Genomic DNA, 8,843 nt, shown 5'->3' on the forward strand with positions numbered 1-8,843 from the left:
TTCTAATATATGGTTTTTTAAAAAGATTTGATTTATTTACTTGACAGAGATCAGAAGCAGGCAGAGAGGCAGGCAGAGGGAGAGGAAGCAGGTTCCCGGATGAGCAGAGAGCCCGACACGGGACTCGATCCCAGGACCCGGGACCATGACCTGAGCCGAAAGCAGAGGCTTTAACCCACTGAGCCACCCAGGCACCCCGAAGGAGCACTTTTAATCTCCCTCAAGGACTTCCTCTGCGCTCACAACGTGGCTGGCAGTTTGGCTCACGGGCCTAGCTGCCGGGCCGTCTCAGCTTGCAGTAGGCCTTCCTCGCTGAGCTCCATCCTTCCTGGCTTTTGATTTAAACTGAGGAGAGACGTGGATCTCTTGCTTTCAGAGGCCACTGGGGGGTTATGAATGGGCCTGAGTTCCCTAGTGTTTGTCTCAAGGAATGGGAAGAGCCGAGGAGAGCGTGGGAGAAGGGAAACGGCGGGCCACTGGGGCGGTCAGGCCACACCACGTTCATGGGTGGAGTTCACCGCCTCCCAGCGCGGCTCCCGGTAGTCCGAGACGAAGACAACAGCACATCGGAGAGCCCGGGCCACAGATCGCCGTAAGGGACATGGGAATTGGGAATCGGGCAGGAATTAGCCAACAGTGACACAGAGACATGTGGCGAGCAGATGCTGTTGGAAAAAGGGCATCAAAAGACGTCGCCTGCCGGGGGGTTGCCGCAAGCTTCCATTTTTGAGAACCGAATCTGCGAAGCACCATAATTAGAGCAAAGCCCGTACTGTTTGGCGGGTACAGAACCTCTGTTTGAGGTGCTGGAACATTCTGGGAATGGACAGCAGTGATGGTGGCACAGCATTAATGTACTTAATTTCACCGAACTATATACACTTACAAATGGTTCCACCGGTCATTTTTGTGTTATGTATATTTTGCCATAATAAATTAAAAAAAAAGAAACTGCAAAAAACTCTCCCGTATCACATGCAGTACAATTCTGGGTGTTGCTGAGAGATGCAAACCTGTGACTGAGGAAGGTATAAAGAAGTCCAGGATCCTGCCCCAGGGTCCTCCCTGGCCCCTGCCTCGCTCCGAGTCTTGATCCAGGCCACAGCTCCACTGAAGGCTGGAAATACGTGAGAACAGAGGTCGACAGGATTAGGAAGCAATGCGGTGCCTTTACCAGGAGGCACTGAGCCTACTGTGGAGAAGTGAAGACAGGGCCCTTATTCATGGGGTGACAGCAGGTCACTTACTCTCCTGGACCCCTGTCACTCCAAACCTCATCTCCTACCACAGCTCTGCCTCCAACTCCCCCTCCATGGGCTCCCCCACGGAGGCACCTTTCACTGCTCTCAAAGCTCTGGGTCTGACCTTCAAGTCAGCACACATGTCTCCGGCCTCTGGGCAGGGGCAGACTGAACTGGGACCTATCTGGTCCCCACCTCTGTTGAAATCGGGAAAGTCCCTTGGGCACCTCTGCCTCCCACCCCCGCCTCCTCCAAGAATCCCTGGCCCAGACTTCGCTGAATAATGGGGACAGGAAAGGGCAATGCACTCTCACTTCCCCTTCTCAGGATGCACGTGGTCCAGCTGTCTGCCCCATGGCCAGGGATGGGGCGGGCTGGGCTTTCCTCTCTTCTGCGGGCAGACAGGCTCGGTGCCCAGGCCCTAGGCCGCTCCTACCCTAGAGCAACATGTCCCTGTTCCTGAGACCCATCTGAGGGGGCTGGCTCCCTTCCCTCAGAGGGCAGGGCAGGGCTGGGGGCACAGCTCCTGGCTCACAGTGTTGGAAAGTGACAGGTCCTCCAACACACTCATTGTGTGCAAGAGAATAAGGGGGTGGTGGGAATGGAGTTGCAGAGGGAGGGCTCACTACCCAAAGGGAGCTCCTTAGTGACAGGGACCCCCTCATCCCTAGTACAGTGCCCTCAGGCTTCTTCCAGACCAAGTGGGTGAACAGACGGACCAACAAGGGGCAGCAGTCACAGGGAAGTAGCCCGTCCTACTTTGTTTGCTACCTGGGGCGGGGTGGGGGGGCTCCCTGGTATTGGCCATGTGGAGAGTGAGGGGTGCGGTGGAGGTAAGGAACCAGAGAAAGCCAGGATAGCACGTGTGTCCATTTGAGGAAGCAGGGAGAGAGAGAGAGAGAGAGAGAGAGAGAGAGTGTGTGTGTGTGTGTGTGTGTGTGTGTGCGCACACTGGGGGGTGGGTGTGGAGTCCTACCACAGGTTGGTGGCATCTAAGGCTTCCTTCTGAGTCTGGGGGCCTACACCCCTGACCCGCCTGTTTCCCGGGACAAAACCCTGGCTCTGTTTAGGGCCCTCCCTGTCCAGTCCTGGGCTCCGAGCAGGAGAGGAAAGGGCAAGCGGAGACTTCCATCTGTTCTGCCTCCCAGTCCAGCGGAGAAGACCCGGGGCACAGGGCGGTCACACCGAGCCAGCCCCTCCATTGGGCCCGTCAGCCTGGGGCTGGCCCTGTGGCACTTCTGCCGGCGAAGTGAGGTCCTGGTCGGTTCAGGCCCCCACCCCCAGCCCGTGATGGCCACAGCAGACGGGCCGAGCGCAGAGACGACACTCGGTGAGGGGGGCAGTGAATGCAGGAGCCAGCCCCCCTTGAAGTCTCACTAGAAACCTTCATCACCGTCGTACTTGATGCCAACTAACGACTCTCATTTCAAGTTCTAAAACCAGCCGGTGGCTGTGTGTGTTGAGTAACTTGCCAAATTTCACCGTCAGAATTTCTTGTAAAACAACAGATTTCCGTGTAATTTTGAGCTTGTGACCAACTGTCCAGCAAGTTTGATAATTCTGGTGGCGCCAAACTGCCACACAAGTGTGCCCAGAGTAAAATGCTTACCTGGCACCTCAGGAGTGCCCACACTGGGGACACAGTCTACCTCCAAAGTCACATGGCTGGAGAACCAACCAAACTTTCTGAAACAACACTTCTAACGGGTTCTTCACAATTTCCTAACATGCACGTGTGTGTGTGTGTGCGCGCGTGCGCGCGCGTGTGTGTATGTCCATTCCAGCCTCTGGCCTGTGCGGTGTACTGGGCCAGGACCAGGCTCTTTGGGCCACCGAAGTCCTGGTTTTCATTGGTAACCCAGGAAGAGATGACCATTCTGGGGAGGGAGCAAGCAGTCCCAGGCTACTCCGGCCTTCGAGAAGCTCCACCGGGGCAAGGCCAATGACAGTGAATCTGCTTTGGGCACAGGTACGGAGTGCGCAAACCTTTCCGGGAGGGAATGGACACATCTGGGCTTTAAAGGGCCGCCTTTCATCTCCACAATCTCACTTCTTGGAATTGAACCAGAAGAGAAGTCTTCACGACTACAAAAAGGCAAGCAGAAGAGGTCCGACCCGAGCGGTTTCCGCCGCCAGCAAGCAATGATAAAACCTAACTGTCAGGGCGCCTGGGTGGCTCAGTGGGTTAAAGCCTCTGCCTTCGGGTCAGGTCATGATCCCAGGGTCTTGGAATCGAGCCCCACGTCAGGCTTTCTGCTCAGCAGGGAGCCTGCTTCCCCCTCTCTCTCTGCCTGCCCCTCTGCCTGCCTCTGATCTCTGTCTGTCAAATTAATAAATTAAAAAAAAATCTTTAAAAAACAAAAACAAAAACCTAACCGTCTACCAAGAGGGGATGGCAGAGTGAAAGAATGGGCCCAGCCACAGCAAAGGACCTGTTAAGCTTTTAAACAGTGACCGTGTAGACACAGCCTGAGCAGACCCGAGCACAAAGCTCGGCTCCTAGTGACCGTGGAGGCCTTTAGTGCCCCAAAAGAGGCACTGTCCCTGGAGGTACCGCCTTCACACCTGGTTCTGTGCCCTCAGATGCCAGGAGGTGACAGCAGTCACCCCACATCTGGGGGGGGTCCCCCATCCGATCCGACGAAATCCCCTTGCCTAAACACTCAAACCTGAATCTGCTCACATTTCTGGATCCACCCACCAACTCAGAAGAAAGTCAGAGCAGCATCAAAAAGGCCACCTAGAAACCCGGTCAGGGGAATGCCATACATCTCTTCAAGAACAGATTCCAGTGAAAACTAAATGAAACTAGGGGAGAGGAGCGAAGAAATCTCAAGACTAACTCATGATCTTACTTAGATCCTGGGAACGTGAACACCGGCTGAATTTTTGAGGAGGGTAAGAAAATCTCTGCTTGTCGGATGGGACACTGGCCCGGTGTCCCACTGACACGGTTATGGCGTCTGAAACCCACCTCCCACCCAGATATGACCGGATGCAGGAGAGCCGGCTCACACGCTGCTGCCGATGGTCTGGGGAAGATAAGCACAGAATCGGAAGTCAGAGTTGAGAAACCTACGGCAATTTCACACAGTGGCTTTGTCTGTGGGGTCCCCTCGTATAATGATGGGCTTTCTGAAAAGGAAAGGAGCTGCTGGCCAAGGTCCTTGGGTTCCAGCCCCAAAGCGGTAACCGCATGTCGCTTATTTAGCCCCTCTGGATCTCAGTTTTCCCATCTATACAATGGGAACAGAGCCACGTCTTTCTTAGGGTTGCTGGGAGAGCAAAAGTTAGTAAGAGCCAAAAAACACCCTTCAAAAAATGAAAAAGGCCAAACCAAAGCCCACGGCGACTTTGTCACAACCCCAGTGTGGCCAGGGTCCGGTCCTCGCCCCGCTCCCCACATAGCACCACTCGCCCTGCTTCCTCCTCCATCAGGTGCCACCAGGGCCAATAATAATACCACTGATAATAGATCAATTCACGTATCACCGGTCAAAACATAGATCATCAACCCTGCTCTGTGCACCCGGAGTCTCCAGTAAACCTCCCGAGAGCACCCCGTGGACAGATGGGGCTTGGGCAGAACAGCGGTCCCTGCCCCCGTGTCCCGACCGGCTTCAGGCTGCCGTGTGACAACACAGGCCAACACCGTGCAGGTGCACATGGGCCGGGATCTCACGGGCCTTCCTCCTGGGACAGGACCAAGTCCTAGTGCACTGTTCTGGGCCCGCCCCTCCTCATAGCAGCAGAGCAGGTCATCTCCGCTGTGTGGCCCTGTGGGGAACAGTGGGGTGCGGTGCGGGCCTTCCGTGTGGCTTCCCGTTGACTCAAAGCAGCCTTTGACCCTGCAAAGCTCAACCAGCCGGAGCAGAGGGGTCGGAGGGCTACCGAGGGCAGGGGTGCGCCCAACGGCCACAGGTCCCAGCTCAGGTGGGCCGCCGAGGCCCTGGGAAGCTGCCAGAAACTGCTTGCTCTTCACGAGACAATGAGTCCACTGTTGACTGGCCGGGGCCTTGATTAATATTTGCAAAAGGAGCACAGTGGAAAATTCCATCTGGGCGGAGGCGGGCCACGGGGCATGTCAACAACCTCAACGGCCTTGTTCTTGCAGGGATGGATGAGGCTGAGAAAACAAAGGCCTGACAGAGGTGACAGGACCTGAGGCTGTTAGGGCCCTTGGGTCCAGAGGAAGTCCCTTACTTGGGTCCCAGAGGCACTAATGTGGTTTTTTGTCCTGCCTTCCCTGACCCCAAATTTACACGGCATCTTGAGACCCTTCAACTTTCTTCCTATCTCCTCAGAGTCTCCAACAGCCCTGCCCGGCCCGGAGAGGAGATGTGTCCGCCCCAGGTCACAGACAGGGAAACTGGGGCTCCATGGGCAGCAGCTGGTGCGCAGCACAGCCAGGCAAGCCCTGGCAGCCCAGAGCCTGACCCAGGGAGTCTGGGGTCAGGACCCCCATGCACGAGCGGCCGTCTTGCGGGCTCCGGGAGGGGCCCTGACCATCAGTCGGCCAGAGGAGGAGGAAGAGGCGAAAGAGGAAGAAGCCCAGAGCGGCTCTCCTGGGTAGCCAGGTTCGTAAGCACCACCTGGGGGGAAGGGGTGCATCCACGGGGCCTCCTAAATCCCCTGAACTGAGGCCCTTTGACAAACCCAAAACAGGCAGAATTCCTGGCTGCAGGGCCCGGGCCCGAGGACCTGCAAGGTTCCTTCCCTCCCAGGCTTGGCTCACCTCTCCAGCGGACGGCACTTCGGTACAGGAAAGGAAACTGAGGCTCTGGGGAGAGCAGTGACTTGCCACAGGTCACAGAGAGAAAGGGGACATGGAGACCACTGGGGATTCAGTGGCCCTGCCTCGGTTTATAAAACCCTCACGTGGGGCACCTGGGTGGCTCAGTCGTTAAGCGTCTGCCTTCCGCTCAGGTCAGGATCCCAGGGTTCTGGGATCAAGCCCCGCCTCAGGCTTCTTGCTCAGCCGGAAGCCTGCTTCTCCCTTTCCCACTCCCCCTGCTTGTGTTCCCTCTCTCGCTATCTCTCTGTCAAATAAATAAATAAAAATAAAATAAAATAAAGCCACAGCGTTATTGGACCTGTGTAGCCAAAGAAATGGTGTCCCTTTCAGCAGGGCCCTCAAAGGCTCCATGCTTGATCCACAAGGACACTTTTTGGAATGACCTTCCAAGCCAGTGTGGACCCCCGGCCCCCGCCCAAGAAAACAGGCAGCCATAGCTCGCTTGCCCACAGGGAACACCAGCTGTGGCTGCGGGGCCTTCCTCTCCACACCTCACCTCGCAGTCCTGTGTGCAGAGCCGGCTGTGGGCATCCACACCATCTGGGAGCCCCAGAGAGTCAGGGCGGTGTTGGCACCGTGCCCCAGACCTTCTCCCCCAGGGCCCCTCCATCCAGCCCCTCCACCCCATGCTCAGTGACCTCCACACCAAACTCACCTCCCCGCCTTCAGCCACCAGCTCCTTCCCCTGTACAAGGTACCCCCACCTCTTCTTTTCTTAAAACCACCCCAACTCCACTCCCATCTCTGAACCCACTTTCTCCCCTTCTTGCCAAAGCCACCCGATGGCCAGTGATGTAAGTCAGGCCAACCCTGACCATTTGATCCAGGGGGGCTGCTCCCTCACCCCTGGATTTGCCCCCCCATATACGTCTGACTCATAAACCCTACCTCCTGGTTTCATCTCTGTAACCCTGCTTGTCCCTGAAACCCTCGCACTCAGCCTTGCGCTCCCACAGCAAGGCTTGCTGGGGCACACAGCTGTATACAGCCGGCGCAGCTCAGAGCCTGGCCCATGACACTCAGCTGTTCACCAAGGGAATACGTACCTTCTTGCTGGTCTTGGGAGGGGCAGGCCTCCCACTGCCCTGCACAGCCACCCAGGTGGCCTTTATAAGGCTTAAAACTGTACCCCCCACCTAAAACTCTGCTGTCGCTCCTTGGCACCACGGGACAAAGTTCAGGATCTCCACCTGGCCTGTGAGGCGGTCTCCAACAGCAATTTCACGGCAGGGCGGGAATACATGCCCTTGAACGTGCACTCATCTCATTCATTCTTGGCCCGAGAGTGCCCATCTGCCAGCAACTGTGTGTCATTCACCTTTGCACCCCAGGACTGGCACCCTACTGGTGTTTGCTGAGAAGACAGATAATTATCGGGGCTGGAAATGGTCTCACGAACCACAGGGCTCAAAGCAATTCGGAGAGGTTGAGTAAGGGGCCGAAGGTGAGGCAGCCCCCAGGCAAGGATGAGCCAACGGCCTCACCTGAGCCCCTCTCCCTGGTCAGGAATTAGACCCGTCCTCTAGAGACATCACCTGGAGCCCCACACGGACGCAGGCCAGAGCCTCAGGTGACCTTGAGGCTGGGTCCAGTCCACACAGGCCCAAATCGGAACCCCACAGGTGAGCCAGGCTTGGCACACAGTAGGACCGCAGCAAAGAGAAACAAAAAACAGCTGTTTGACAAAGTCAATCTCTCGCCAGCTGACAGCTCCCTCCAGAAGTCTCACTGCCCTCCCTAGGCCTTGGTCTCTTCATCTGTAGAATGGCGCTAACAAGGCCTGCAAGTTCAAGTGGCCTTGAGTGGGTCCCCTTAACCTTGTCCTTTGCAAGCAGAGGGGACCGAAGCAGCGGAGTTTCGAGCTCTGCGATCCACTGGCAGCCTAATTTTTGTTAACCTGTCCTCACATCACTGTGTCTCAAAGGATGATTTCAGCAGCCAGCTGGCGTCAAAACTACGTGGGCCAGAGCCCAGTGGAACCCAGGGGTCCCCTCGGAATCTGAGGGCGGGCCCGGGATTTGCATTTAAGGCGGCGCAGAGACTCCTGGGCGCAGTGAAACCCGCGCGGCGGCGCGGCTGCAAGCCCACGGCAGCCCCGGCTTCCGCCTTCCGAGACCCAAGAGTTCGTGTCAGACCTCGTTTTGTGCAAATAAACACACACCAGAGAAGCTGGGGGTTGGGGAGGGGGGATTTCGATCACCCGAACAACATACAACTTAGTTCCTGCGAAGAACTAGTTCTCCAAAGAACTCCACGAGGCTTCGGATGCCCGCGTCCCCCGCGCCAGCCCTTTGGTTTCGGGGGCTGGGCCTCTGCGTAAAGTGGGGCTCCAGCCTCGGCGGCCAGCCCGGCTCTTCCCAACTCCCCCGCTCCCCGGACCGAGGCCGCCCGGGGCTCCCGGACTGCGGTCAGGCCAGAGGGCGGGCGGCCGGCGGGTCGGAGGGTCGGGGCATGTCCCCCGCTACTTACCCTCGGCGGCCGGAACGGGGGGCTGCGGCGGAGCGGGAGGCAGCGAACCGGCCCCGGGCCCCGCTCCCCTCTAACTGGCGGCGCCGGCGTCCAGCGCGCTCTCCGCGGCCTGCAGGGGAACCGCGGGCCGGCGGGCGGGCGGTTCGACTCGCGCACCTGGCTCAGTGCTCGCACGTGTGCGCGGGGCCCCGGGAGCGCCGCGCCGGCTGCTGCTGGGCCGGTCAGGTGCCCCGCGGTGCTGGGACGCGGCCCATCCCGGCGAGCCCCGGCAGGCCTGGGCGCTCCTGCGTTCCCCACCCAGGGAGGGGTCCGCCCTCGGCCCCGAGCGTCGGGCCGGG

General features: G+C 58.0%; 1 protein-coding gene across 4 annotated transcripts in view; it reads right to left on the reverse strand.

Moving 5' to 3' along the window:
• The window catches only part of CHDH (choline dehydrogenase), a 38,417-nt gene extending 29,620 nt beyond the window's left edge, over positions 1 to 8,797 (reverse strand). For 2 of the 4 annotated variants that reach the window (XM_032322460.1, XM_032322469.1), the window contains exon 1: positions 8,506 to 8,797. The gene's annotated coding sequence lies outside the window, so the exon portion shown is untranslated. Of the gene's footprint in view, positions 1 to 4,320; positions 4,377 to 7,082; positions 7,687 to 8,505 lie in introns of those variants that run through there. The other 2 variants (XM_032322478.1, XM_032322484.1) reach the window with 2 other exon arrangements.
• Between the last annotated feature and the right edge of the window lie 46 nt (positions 8,798 to 8,843).

Source organism: Mustela erminea, chromosome 1 (assembly GCF_009829155.1).
Source record: "Mustela erminea isolate mMusErm1 chromosome 1, mMusErm1.Pri, whole genome shotgun sequence".
In the NCBI taxonomy this organism is placed as follows: domain Eukaryota; kingdom Metazoa; phylum Chordata; class Mammalia; order Carnivora; family Mustelidae; genus Mustela; species Mustela erminea.